Source organism: Trichosurus vulpecula, chromosome 3 (genome assembly GCF_011100635.1).
Source record: "Trichosurus vulpecula isolate mTriVul1 chromosome 3, mTriVul1.pri, whole genome shotgun sequence".
NCBI classification, from domain to species: Eukaryota; Metazoa; Chordata; class Mammalia; order Diprotodontia; family Phalangeridae; genus Trichosurus; species Trichosurus vulpecula.
In genome coordinates, this window is record NC_050575.1 from 254,119,830 (window position 1) to 254,133,357 (window position 13,528).

The window sequence follows — 13,528 nt, forward strand, 5'->3', positions numbered from 1 at the left end:
AATACATCTTTATCCTTTAGATTCAAAGCAACTGAAATTCTGCCTATAGGCAGAATCCTTTTCAAAGTGCTAGGTTCAATTATTTTCAGCTCCTGAACTTTTCTACTATAGGTTGCTAGCTCTCCAGCAGAGAAATCATTGGGAAACCAAAAAGGAGACAAATATACAACTTCTAAAAAGTAGTAAACGTAAATGGAGAATTGGTTATAAGTTACTATATGTAGGCCACTTTTCCTTCTACATATGATCTGTGACAATTACCGGATTTTTGTTAATATATGTTATTCATGCAACACTATTTTTCACAATACTATTTCCAACTATTTTCAGTAATAATAATGCTGCTGCTGATGACAACTAACATTTAAGTGGTACTTTATGGTTTACAAAATGCTTTACAAATACTATGTCATTTGATCTTCATAACAACCCTCCAAGGTAGGTGCTATTTTTATCCCCATTTTACAGATGAGGAAATTGAGACAGGCAGTGGTTACATTAATTGCCCAGGATCACACAGTATATCACCAACCACACTGGCATACCCAGGATGCTGCTAGTGCAGGGTTTTTTATCTGCTTTACCAGGAAAGATAGCTGTTTCAGGGGTCAACAATCTTCTTTAATTAAGCAGAAAAATACAGAGAATAGAGATAAAGACCAACAGACAGGGCTCTACTGCCTGAATCAATGCTTTACATCCACCACTGAATCAGGAGAGTCTTTACCTCTGAGGAGTAGGGAAGCTCTGAATATATGGCCACTCAGAGTCTTGACCAGGGAATCACAACATCTTTCTCATAAGTAAGCCCCCAAAGCAAAAGCTCACCTCTCAGAATATATACTACTTCAGCTAATATGCTCAGAACCAGAACTCTCCTTACTTAATGCCTAATTAGAAATTAACAAAAAGTGTGTAAGCCTTCTTACAAACAAGCAAGCTTCCCTTAATGGGCTACACATGAGGCCTGTTGATGGGCAGGGAAGATCTTATTCCCCATTGACCTTACACATAGCTAGTAAAGTATCTGAGTATTTGATTCAAATGTTCAAAGTATTTGAATTCAAGTCTTCCTTACTCCAAGTTGAGCATTCTACCCACAGAACTACTTAGCTACCTGGATATACAGTGTTGCTGTCATTCAATTGTTTCAGTCTTGTCCAACTACTAGATAGATGAGGTGGTTACTACCCATTGTGAACATGGGCATTTGGTAGTTTGTAAAAGAAAAAAAAATCAGCTAAATCCTAATAAAGAATTTCCTTTGAGATCATAAAAGAAAAATTAGGAAGCAACATTAGCAATAATAATAACCCTGTAAGGTGGGTATTGTTACTATTACTATTTGTTATTATTATTGTTTCTATTTTCCAAATAAACCATCTGAGGTCTTGAGTGCTTATTTCTGCTGGATCTAGATGGTCACTTAATCATAGTACTACCCCCTCTCCCTAGAAATACTGTCTTCTGATGTATCATGCCTGGCAATTAAACTTATTGATCAGCATCTGTGTGTGAAGGGTACATCTTCACAACTTGAAAAAAGAATTCTTTCCATTCCCACCACTTCCTAGAGCTAGACACTCCTATTTTCTCCCACTGATTATCACATAATATGTAGGTTAAAGCCCCCTCACTAGTCTAGTCATCCTCTCCTGATCGCATTTCAAATTATTAATATTTTCCCTAAATGTATTTCCCAGGACTGAACACAATTCTCCAGATAAGTTTTGACCAAGGAGGCAAATACTATGACTATCACCTTCAGTCACTAAAATATTGTGCCTCTTTTAGTGGGACAAGGGCTGAATTTGGAGACAGACGACCTCAGTTTGAATCTTGATTGCCATTTATAATCTGTGTGATCACGAGTGATTTACTAAATATTTTTAGGTATCAGTACTGAATGTATAAAATGAAGGGATTTAGACTATTAACCTAAAATCTTTTCCAGCTACAATTCCAAAACTATGATATCAAGGCAATATCATACTGCATTAGCAATTTTGGCTGCCATGTTACACTGTGATTCATACTTGCAGTACATCAGAGTCTCCACCACCTGCCCTATCCACCCACCAGATCATTAATAGAGAATAGGATATTTCTTATTTTTCAGTTTGCTACTATATACCCCCACTGTGCTATCCTGAACAGCAGGACAGATGGATTAATTAGAAACTCAGAGAAAGAAATTTTGAGAATAGAAACAATATTCTTAACATACCACATGGATATATTTCTTATAATGAGAGTGGTAAGGGAAGCAGGTAGGAAAATATCTATTTGCAGGCAGGGATAACACAACAGATTTTGGGGAGAAAATGATTTGGGAACTTGACAAGTCTATCCAATTATACTTTAAAGTAGTGTGTATTACTTGCCTGCTTGGCAAGCATATATTCCAATGGGAATAAAATTGTCCAAATGGATATGGACAATGATGTCTTCATGTTTCAACACTATTTTATTTTTTAATCTCTGCCTCCAAATATTAGATGTCTATTTTTCTTGCCATCTTTGAGGAAATCTTCCAAATTAAAGACGTGTGCCTGGCTGCCAATGAATTGGCTTTATTCCACTTAATCCATTGAACTGGCAATATAGGAAAATGAAGATTTGTCTACATTTGCCTTGTGTAATGTGTAACCATTAGCAAAGTTTAAGGGCACAAAGAAAGAAAAGTATGTCACAAGACTACACAATATATATGCATATGTTTTTGTGTATGTATATATATATATATACATATGTATGTATATATATACACATATATGTATGTATATATATGGTGCATGTATCTATATAGACATATAGATATATTCATGTTTGTAGTGCAGAAAGAAAAGACCAAAGTCAGCCACAATTTATTCTTGAATTTATGGCAAGCAATCATTCAGGAAGACTTACTAATAACAAAGGCAATTTTAAAGGCTCTATTTGGGAAATCAATGAAAAGGGAGATCATTTCAAAGACTTTGGAAGGAAGGAACTTCAAAAATAATTGTAAATAACAGAAAAGGAGTTGAAGAAGTGTTAACATCCAAAGCAGATTTTTGCTCTCTATATTATATGTTATGTGAGTCCTACGTTTAAGAATATCACTCCATATTTCATTTATAGAATGAAAAATATTAATACTGAGTCACTTTAGGTGGCAGATGAATAGATCACATGATTAAAAAGAAAAGAGACTTCTTGGCATCAAAGAGAACTAGATTTGGAGTTGTTTGGAATTTTTTTTGGTTATTTTTAAAAATAGTTTCAAATACTGACTGTTTTTTTTACTAGCTGTTTGACCTTGAGTTCAGTTACCTACTTTGTAAAAATGAAATGGTTAAATTACATATAATCCTTAAGGCCCAGTCCTAAATCTAATGATCTAGGTAGGTGGGGAGAGCAATCAGAGTGCTAGATGTGGCATTAGAAAGACCTGAATTCACATCCTTCCTCAGACATTTAGAAGCTGTGTAACCTTTAACAGGTCACTTACCTTTAAAGTGTCAGTTTCCTCATCTGTAAAATAGGAATAATTATGGGGACAATAACATAAGACATATAAAATGCTTTGTAAACCTTAAAGGGATGTATGTGTGTGTGTGTGTGTGTGTGTGTGTGTGTGTGTATATATATATATATATATACATATATTCCTTGTAAAATGCCACCACCACTAATAATAGTTATTACTAATAATTATGTTAGTATGGCATCATATTTTAATAGCTGTGATGATAATGGTGATGCTGATAATCATGTTGATAACAATAAAAGCTGATGAAAGTTTCATAAGCTTTCTCCAACACAATTGTCTATACTATATTTTTTGGCTACCTCATATTCGTAAGCTGAGTTACCTTTGGGCATGATTAGATTAAATGTCCACTAACAGGGCAATAAGAAACTAGAGAAAGCCATCTGCTGATAATTATCACCTTTGCCACATACTGCTTATTTTTGAAATTTTACCTTTAATGATTCATTCCTTTGGAATAAGTTTCATTCCCACTTCACTCCCATTCCCCAGCCCCATTGCCCTCCTTCAAATTTAAATACTTTGGAGAATGGTGACACAGAAAGTTTACTACTTTAATATTTCAAATAATTCATTGTCTTGTCACTGTACATGTTTCTTGAACCAGTTCAAATGGCAACCTACTTTGGGATATCTTATGCATAGCAATTCATCCAAGATGAATCTGCCTAATACTTTGATGAACCTAGAGACAGAATGAAGATTTTGGGGGAAAATAAACATAGATTCTTAGGCCTCAAATCCTGTTTTTCCTGATTAGAGTATCTGTGGAATCTGGGCTAGTTGTCTAATCTGTCTGGGCCTAGTTTTCCTCCTGCATAAAATGAAGGCTTTGGCTAAATGACCTATATTTTCTCTCCCAATTATATGATCCTATAATATACTTTAGTTTTATGAATATTATATGCATTCAAGTATAATCATGCCCATCTGTTATGTTTGTTTCCACTGTATAACTAAACTTTCTCCTTTTTTATTCATACATATCCCTCACGATGTACAGTGTGATAATGTAGTAATGGTATTGTGTTATGGAACACATATGACCACCACGTTCCTCCATTATCTTCTGGGTGCACAATTAAATGACATCCAATCACATGTTGAAATATTGGCAGCATGTATTCTTCATGGAGACATATAGACACCTTAGTATAAATGAGTTGTACAAATTGTTGTCCTATGTGTGTCTGAGAAAGGCAGAGTAATGCTAAAAGTTTCAGAAACGAAGGGGGAAAAGGGAAAAGGAAAAACATTTGTTAAGCATCTCTGTGCCCCAGGAACTGAGTTATGTGCTTTATATGTAATCCCTGCCCCAAAGCCTATTGATATGGGGTTTTCTCTTTATTGGTGGAGATGAAGACCCTGCACTATTGAGGGCTGAGATGGAGTTGGTTAGCTCCTGACTTCACCAGCCCTCCTTTGGGACTCTTCAGGGCTAATCCCATTAGGAATATCCAATTTTCATGTATTTTTTATCTTTGAGTTGCTTTGGGCAGTCCTGACTTTCAGCATTGAAAGAGAAGGTGCAAGAAATCAATCCAACTTCAGGTTGATGGAGGAAAAGATCCTGGAAAGACATGGGAGGAGGCAGACTCCATCACATCCTTATTCCCAGACTGTTACATTAGAGACTTTGAAGAGTTTCCCCTTGGGTGAGATCCACACTTTTTTCTTTGGATTGAATTATCTTACTCCCAATGGTAGAGCTCCTTCACTCCTTGTCTTTGGTATTTGTCCTTCTATGTATAACTTCTCTGACTTCTTTTTTGCTATGACTTGGATAAATGGCTATTATCTATGTGTGGAACTTGCAATTGGTGGGAAAGGGTCAAGCCTTGGATATAGAGCTTAGGGTCTTACTCTCCCCCAAAATGACAAAACGATAAGTGGTTAACTTGAACTTGAGCATATTCCCCAGACTAATAATATTTAGGGGAGCAGATAGATATGATTCTAGCCCTCACTCTCTTTCTCTGAGGATAGTGGATGTTCCCAAATCTAACTTCATGCTTCCCATGCTGTCAAGAATGAAATTCTTTCTTAGAAAAGGTTAAGGGGAGAAGAGGCTAGAGCTGTCTATTCTGACTCCCTTTAAGCCTTCCAGTGACAGCCCTCTCAACACAAATGGGGCTTCATTACACAAATGGGGTTCAAAACCTCTCTATATACCAATATCTTATTTGCTCATCATAACAACCCTGGCCTATAGGTACTTTTATTATCCTCATCTTATGAGTATTTTTTTTAAAGAGGCAGACAAAAAGTGACTTTTCTAGGATCATGCAGATGATAAGTGGTTGAGGAAGGATTTGAACTTAGGTCTCTCTGTCTCCAGACCTAGTGCTATATTCAATATGCTACCTACTTGCCTAAAAAGTATCAATGATGAAAGTGAACATAAATTGATGAAAAAAAATCACATCATTGATTACATGCAGATAAATTAGATTCAATTAATGGTTAATCTCAAGGCATAATAATGGCTCTGCAAGGCTGGGCCAGCTCTTCCTGGTGGCCAATAAAATGACCAATAGACCTAGGAGAGCCTCTTTCTCTGATAGTTGATGTGGTCTAATAAAACACTGATATATCCAAGGGAGAAAAACAGAAGAACAGCAGATAAGCCATCAAAATTAATATACATTCAAAAGTCTTTGAATTTACAAAATAAGGAAAGAGTCTTGGGCTTGGATTTGAAGACCTGGAGGGAAATGGTTCTAATGTTTAACAAGCTATCCAACTTCAGCCAAGTCTGTTTTCCCCTCTACATCTTAGCTTTTGCATGTGTGAAGTGAAGGGATTGAACACAAAGGTTTCTAAGGCCTTTTGCAGCTCTAACCTTCTGTGATTCTGTAAAATATTAACACACTGTCACTCCTAAGAAAATCCAATTGTTAATGCCTGTATAGTTCAATTGAAAATTCATCATGAATAGCTTTGTAACCCCTCTTCCAATGCTGTTTTGATACTTCATTGAATTCATTGAGTGTATCATTAAAATTAGCCATAGCCATAACTAGAAATTCTAACACCCAAGGCAAGCACCCTTAACAGGGACATTGGATATATTTTGTAATTCATATTGTGAAAAGAATACTAGAAGTAATTATAAAATAATACAAGAAGCATTTGAATTGATGGAGGGGAGATTAGCAACTATAATGGTTATTGGTAACCACTATGTTGGTGATCATTGCCTTCACCAAGGTAAATCACAACCTAATAAACTTTTTCAGTATACTATTTTATATATCTTCCCATAAATTGGTCTTTTAAAATTTTTTACAAATCACCCTGCCACTCATTCTGAAGCACTGAGTTTTTTTAACTTGGTTTGTGATTATCTTATCTGCTCAACTAGATTTATAACTCCCTGAGCAGAAAACAGGTAGTACATTTTTGTATCCCCTGCTATGTTGACCACAGAGTAGATTTCAATTAAGACACTGAATTGATTTTAGTATTGAATAACCTAGAAAATTGGAACCAGTGAAGTGATTTTACCTCCCATAATGATATATTTATTTATATTTCATTACAACTAGTGGTCATCAACTTTCTACACTTCTATGGCTTTCTGATATCTGATTTTAGATGTTTTATTATTTTACAGACTACATGTCCTAAAGCAATTTTCCCCCAACATATTAGTGCTTAAAAGAAAAAAAAAAACAAGTTAGCAGCAACCGATTGTCTCTCTCTAAGAAATCCACTCCTAGATTCTTTTCCTGCATTCTACATTCTTCTTTTGCCAATTCCTAATGAGACCCCTGGACTAAGTTTATGTGAGTAGCTGCTTTGTATCATTGCCTGTTCAATCACTGTGGTTGGTGACTTGCCAGCATCCAAAATGAAAGTCCCACAGCACATTATGCAAAGCGGATGCCATAGCCAAATAGGGGCATGGCTGGGTGAGGGGGTGAGGTGGGGGTGGTGAGAGGGATAGCATTTGTGAACATTCTCAGAGCAGGGTTTGGCTGTTGTAAATGTCAGCTTCATGTAGTACAGGAAACACTTTCCAGCTCAACCTAATCCTTAAATCCAACTGATATTAGGCAAATATATTTGCATTTTCAGGTTAGAGTCTAATTTTTACATTAATTCAATATTTGTGAATGTTTAAACTTTTTGAAAGCTGTTTGGTGTGTGTGGTGGTGTGTAATGTGTGTAGTATGTGTGTGTGTGTGTGTGTGTGTGTGTGTGTGTGTGTGTGTAGAGAACAATCTGACAAGGATCTTTGCTATAGTGTCACTTGTGGCCATTGCTGAGATAGTAAAGTTCTTAATGTCAAATAATTTTGACAGTCACATAAGCGTCTGTGGTTGCTAGAGAGGAAATATATGCATTAGCATTTAAAATCAGTGAGAATGAAGCCTATTCTTCTCTTGTTCTTTTCACACAAGGGAACGGAGGAGGGAGGAAGCAGCTTATTGAAACTTGAATTTGTAAAAGAATTTCTGGAAAGCTGTTAAATAAAAATACAGAATTGTAGAGCATCTACACTAATATCATTTTATGTTAACCTTCTCATCCAACATTTTTCTGTTATCTGTGCTAATCACCATCCTGGTTTAGTTGTTTGATGATAATGATGTTCCTCACCTTCACACTTTGAAATGTGTTTTGTTGATAAAACTCTTAAATGAAAACATAGGACAAGTTAGAATGACTGGACATACTTTTATATAACTGTTTTTTTTTGAGAGAGAACTGTGAACTTATTGGTTTTCTTTTAAAAAATATGCAGCCAGAAGCAATTCCTAATTAAATCAATTTTAAAAGTACAGTGAAGTCAGTGCTAAATCTTTAAGACACTGATTGTAACTGGACACAGCATAGTTAAGACAAAGGACCCTTAACTAGCTTGAACCAGCCACTTAGTTTGTTCTGCTGAGTTAGCTGGGAATGTCAGCCATAATAATTAGAGGCAGAATGTTTATGGATCACACTGCAACAATTATAGGACAAAGAGGACTACTCTCTAAAGGAACAAGAAGAAAATTAATGATATTTGATAGCAAAGTCTACAGGCACATAATTGAGAATATATATATATATATATATTATTCATTGTGGCTCAACTCTTATCCTAACCCTTTTTCTCTGTAAGTCTGCTCAGGCTTTCTCCTCCTATAATATACGCCCCTTTCTAACTTCCACCAATGAGATTCTTTCCCTTCCTTCGAGGCTCAATTCCTCTGAAATTTCTTTCCCCATAACATCTTCCCTGATTGTTTTAACTGTAAGAAAACTGTTTTTTTTTTTTTAACATGGTACTCCCTTTGGACTGATCTTATAAGCTAATTACATTGTAATTATGCATATGTCAACATATTGCTCTTCTCTCCCTTACTAGGTTAAAACAGTTATATGAGGCTCTTTGTAAATCTATACATGCATTTATAAGGGATATATAAATGTCAGCTATTATTACAACTGACTTTCATGGAATACATTAAATGTGGCAAAACACTTCACATACATTATCTCATATGAACTTTATAATATTTAGGAATTGCCACCCTCATTTTAAAAATGAAGAATCTAAGGCTCAAAGAGTTTAGATAATTTACCCAATGCCTTACAACTAATAAGAGCTAAAGGCAAGATTCAAATTCAGGTCTTCATGACTTCAAGGCTAGCCCTCTACCATGATAGGCCAACTCCTGCCTTTCTGAGTACCTCCATGTACCTTGCACACAGTGTACATTTCATAAATGTTTGCTGAATTCAACCTTATATTGAAAATATAACCTGTAAAGGACCCTGACTCTAGAATTTAGTTTTTTTATTAATAAAATATTAAATTATTAGAGAAGGGCAGGATCACAACTCTAGTCTATAAATAATAATGACATGGATCTAAAATCGCATTATTAGTAGCTTGATTTTCTTTCTTTTTTCTCTTTCTTACTTTAATATTTCCAAGTTTTGCAATTTCATCATTCTGGGGGAAAGCAGATTGCTACTTCTTTCACACTTTAATAATAGTCTTTCTAAGTTGCAAGAAGCAAAGCTGCTGATGAAAATCTATGGATATAAATTAAACTGGTCCTTAGATAGCAGGCCAATACTCAAAACTCTTCTATCTCTGCAGGACCTGGCAAAGCTTTCTCTGTTTTGGCACTGACAAGGAGAACCTATGTTCATTTCCATGCTATGCTAAAAAATGGGGGGAAAACTATTATGACTCTTCCTCCTCACTTTTAACTTGGTCATTTAAGTGGTATATAGAAATTTCAAATATACTATGTTAGTATCTCACTCAGTTAAAGATCTCTAAGAGGTAAGGGATATATACTTAAACATAAAATCAAGACCACCTTTATTTGATAGAATAAGCTAAATGTTGGAATAATGCATAGCTCAGTTGTGGCACAAATTCATTTTTATTCTGGCATACCTTTATTCTTAAATTTAGCAATTCTTTCTAACAAAATTTAAGAAAATATTGTTGATTTTATGCTTGGTATTTCAGAAGTTTGCCCATTTGCAATTATTTTCTATGGATATTTAATTTTATCTAAAGACAAATAATCCTTACATAATTCATCATCTTACATCGAATTTTGAATCATTAAATCCATATCCCGACAAGACACAAAGCTGTAGATACTGATTTACTGAATAGTTTGTTTAAAGCATCAAATTTCTGATTTGACTAGTTCTGAATATTCCCAAAGCATATAAAAGGGTTGAAAAAATAAATTTGGGAAAAGACTTCATGAAAAATTAATGGAAAAACTAATCATTTTTATTCTCAGCGTGTTGCTAGAAACAGAACACATCTGAACCAGCAGCTGCATCATGTCGAGGCTCATGAGAGGGCTTGTGGAGGTGAGGAGAATAGAAATCAAAACTTGAAAGATTAAAAAAAAGGGCAGAGACTGAAATACTCTAAAGGCTCAAGCAAATCTGTAAATAGGAACAGGAAATTTAGTGTTGTTTGCGTCCTTAGTATCATGAGGCAGTACATCGAGAGTATTTAGCATTTATGTCTTAGGGAATATCTTTTGTTATACAGCTGTTTGATGTGAAGTGTCTTTTTCCACTTTTTAGGCAAGATCACATACAAGCTACTGAGAAAACATGGAAAATATGTGTTTCATAAATATATATCTATATCTATATCTCTATAGGGACAAGAATATTTACATACTTATACATGCACATTATTATGCATACAGACTGCTTTTATTCAATCCACAGTGTAGGTGGGTAAACTTATGCATGATATATATGAAATAATAATTGTAAAGTGCTTAGAAGAGTACCTGGTGCATAGAAAATGCTGTGTAAGTGTTCTCCTTATTCTTATTCTTATATACACATGTGTGTATACTATGATCACAAATATATATCTATATATGCATGTATGTATAATATATGTATATATATATATATTCTATCAATGATATAAATATAGAGGTAGATAGAGGAATATGTAGATATATGAGGACATATATGGTCATTATAGAGCACAGTGGTTGTAGAGAATCAACCTGGAATCCAGAAAGACTTGGGTCCAAGTCCCATACCTAACACACATCAGCTATCTAGGCATGGACAAGTCAACTTAACCTTTTACTACCCCAAGGCAAATCTCAAAGTTTACAATCTGAAGAGCATTGAATAATCTGTATGGTTGAGGGAGCTTCCTTACTGGAAGTTTCATATACCATCTGGTGTGGCATTCTAACTTATGTCTTCTTCCATTCAAGGCATCTATACTTGTGATTTCACTCATGTAAACAATTCCAGGATGAGACAACTCTCCACCAATGTAGGTTGTCATCTTTTCTACAAATTATAATCTTTGAGTCTTGTTTAGAGCATTGACAGATAATATGGTTCACATATGGCCATACAGTCAGTGTTTGTTAAAGTTGGGATGTAAAACCTAGGTCTTCCTAACTCCAAGGTCAAGTCTCTAACACTTCTGTCACAAAATTATGCCCTAAATTCTCTCCCCTCCTTCTACTTTTATCTAATTGACCATCATGGTCTCAGCTATGGTTGTCCCAAACCTTGTCTCTTCAACCCTGCCATATGATCTCTCAGCTAATCACTTTGTCTCTCCCTTTGCTATGAAAAAAGAGATCATTCTATTTTTGGCTCTCATTTCTCCCCTATTGTATGTCTGAAAACAAGATGATATTATTCTTTAATCCTTTTTTCGATAAAATAGTCCTTTTTCTCAAGGCCAACCCTTTTACTTGCGTCCCTCATTCCATTTCCTTTGACAGGTTTTTCTTTCTTTCCACTACATAATCATCCCTTACCTAATCTGTAATCTCTATCTACCTGCTTCTTCCTTGCTTCCTCCAAATACTCCCACTACTTTATGTCCAAAAACAATAACAAAGCCAAAAAGCCAAAGCCAAAACAAAGCCTCACTTGACTATATATACTATGCCTTTATCCTGTTATACACTACTTCTCTTCCTTTTCTATAGTCAAATTACTAGAAAAACAAAATATCTATATTTTTCTTCTCTTACTTCTCATCTCCTGGAAATCTGGCTTTTGACCCCATTACTGAACCAAAATTACTCTCTCAAAATTACAAAGGATTTCTTCATTACAACATGTAACAGCTTTTTCTTATTCCTTAGAGTTTGTAGAGTTTATACTTTTTACCATCCTCTCCTCCTGAATAATCTTAAAGTGGTGGTGGGGGATGATACTGCTCATCTGATGCTCCCCCTAACAGTCTTGTTCCTCCTCTTCAGTCTCTTTTGCTCAATGTCCCACTTTTGATCTACCTCCAAGGCTGTGTTCTGCACCTTGTTTTATTTTGTTCTCCATACTTTTTCTCTTGGTGGTCTCATCAGTTCCAGTGAATTCAGTTATTGTCTCTATTTAGATGCCTCCCAAATCTATATATCCAGCCTGAGTATCTCTTCTGAACTCTAGTCCTGTATCACCAACAAATATACAACCCATAAAAATCTCAAATTAAAATAGTTTAAAACAAAACTCATTGTCTTACTTCCTTAAAATTTTTCATGTATTTGTGTGGAGAACTTCAATCATTCCAATCACCTATATTTAGCACTTCAGACTTATTCTGGAATATTCACTCTCCCTTATCTTGCATACCTAAATAATTGCCAAGTCTTGTTGATTCTACCCTCCACTACATCCTTTTGTCCCAATATTATTTTTAAACACTGATCTTTAGTTTAGGCCCTCATTGTCTTTTGCCTGGACTATTACAATAGCCTCCCAATTGATCTCCCTGCCTCAAATCTTCTCTTTTGCAATCTATCCTCCATGTAGGTTAACAAAGTATCTTACTGGTCTGACCATGTCATTCCCAATCTCCTCTACTCCTCCCACCCCTGCCTTTCCTAAAAAAGCTGCAGTAGTTCATTATTAAGTATATGATCAAAAGAAATTCTTACATCTTGGCTCCAGTCTTCCTTTTGAGACTTTCTAGATATTAATCACCTCCTATAATCTATGGTCTAATCAAACTTGCACATTTGCTGCTCCTCACACGTGATATCCTATCTTCTACTCCTATGACTTTCTACAGATTACTCCCCTATGCCTGGAATGCACCACATCATTATGGTCTCTACTAACCCTTAGCTGCCTTCCAGGCTGAACTCAAGCATTTCCTGATGAGTTTAGCTGCTATTGATTCCTTTTATCTAAAATTACCTTAAATTTACTTTATATATATATATACATATATACACACACACACACACACACACACACACATATATTTACCCAAGTTTATTTGTTCCCTCCACCAACCCCAATAAAAATGTAAGATATTTGAGGGGAAAAAAGAACTTTTTTTTCTTTTATTCCCAGTGTTTAGTATGGAGTACTGAATATATTAAGCACTTAATAAATGTTGTTTTTGATGAATTGATTCATAAATTGACATTAACATGTTTCTATTATGCTTTCTTGATTTATGGATAGAGAATCACGGATATTCTCTAAACTCTAGGCACTGCACTCAACACAGTA

At 35.1% G+C, this 13,528-nt stretch overlaps 1 protein-coding gene across 1 annotated transcript in view; it reads right to left on the reverse strand.

The window, feature by feature from the left end:
• Positions 1-13,528, reverse strand: part of LOC118843733 (CUB and sushi domain-containing protein 1-like) — a 2,679,416-nt gene that overhangs the window by 1,410,293 nt on the left and 1,255,595 nt on the right.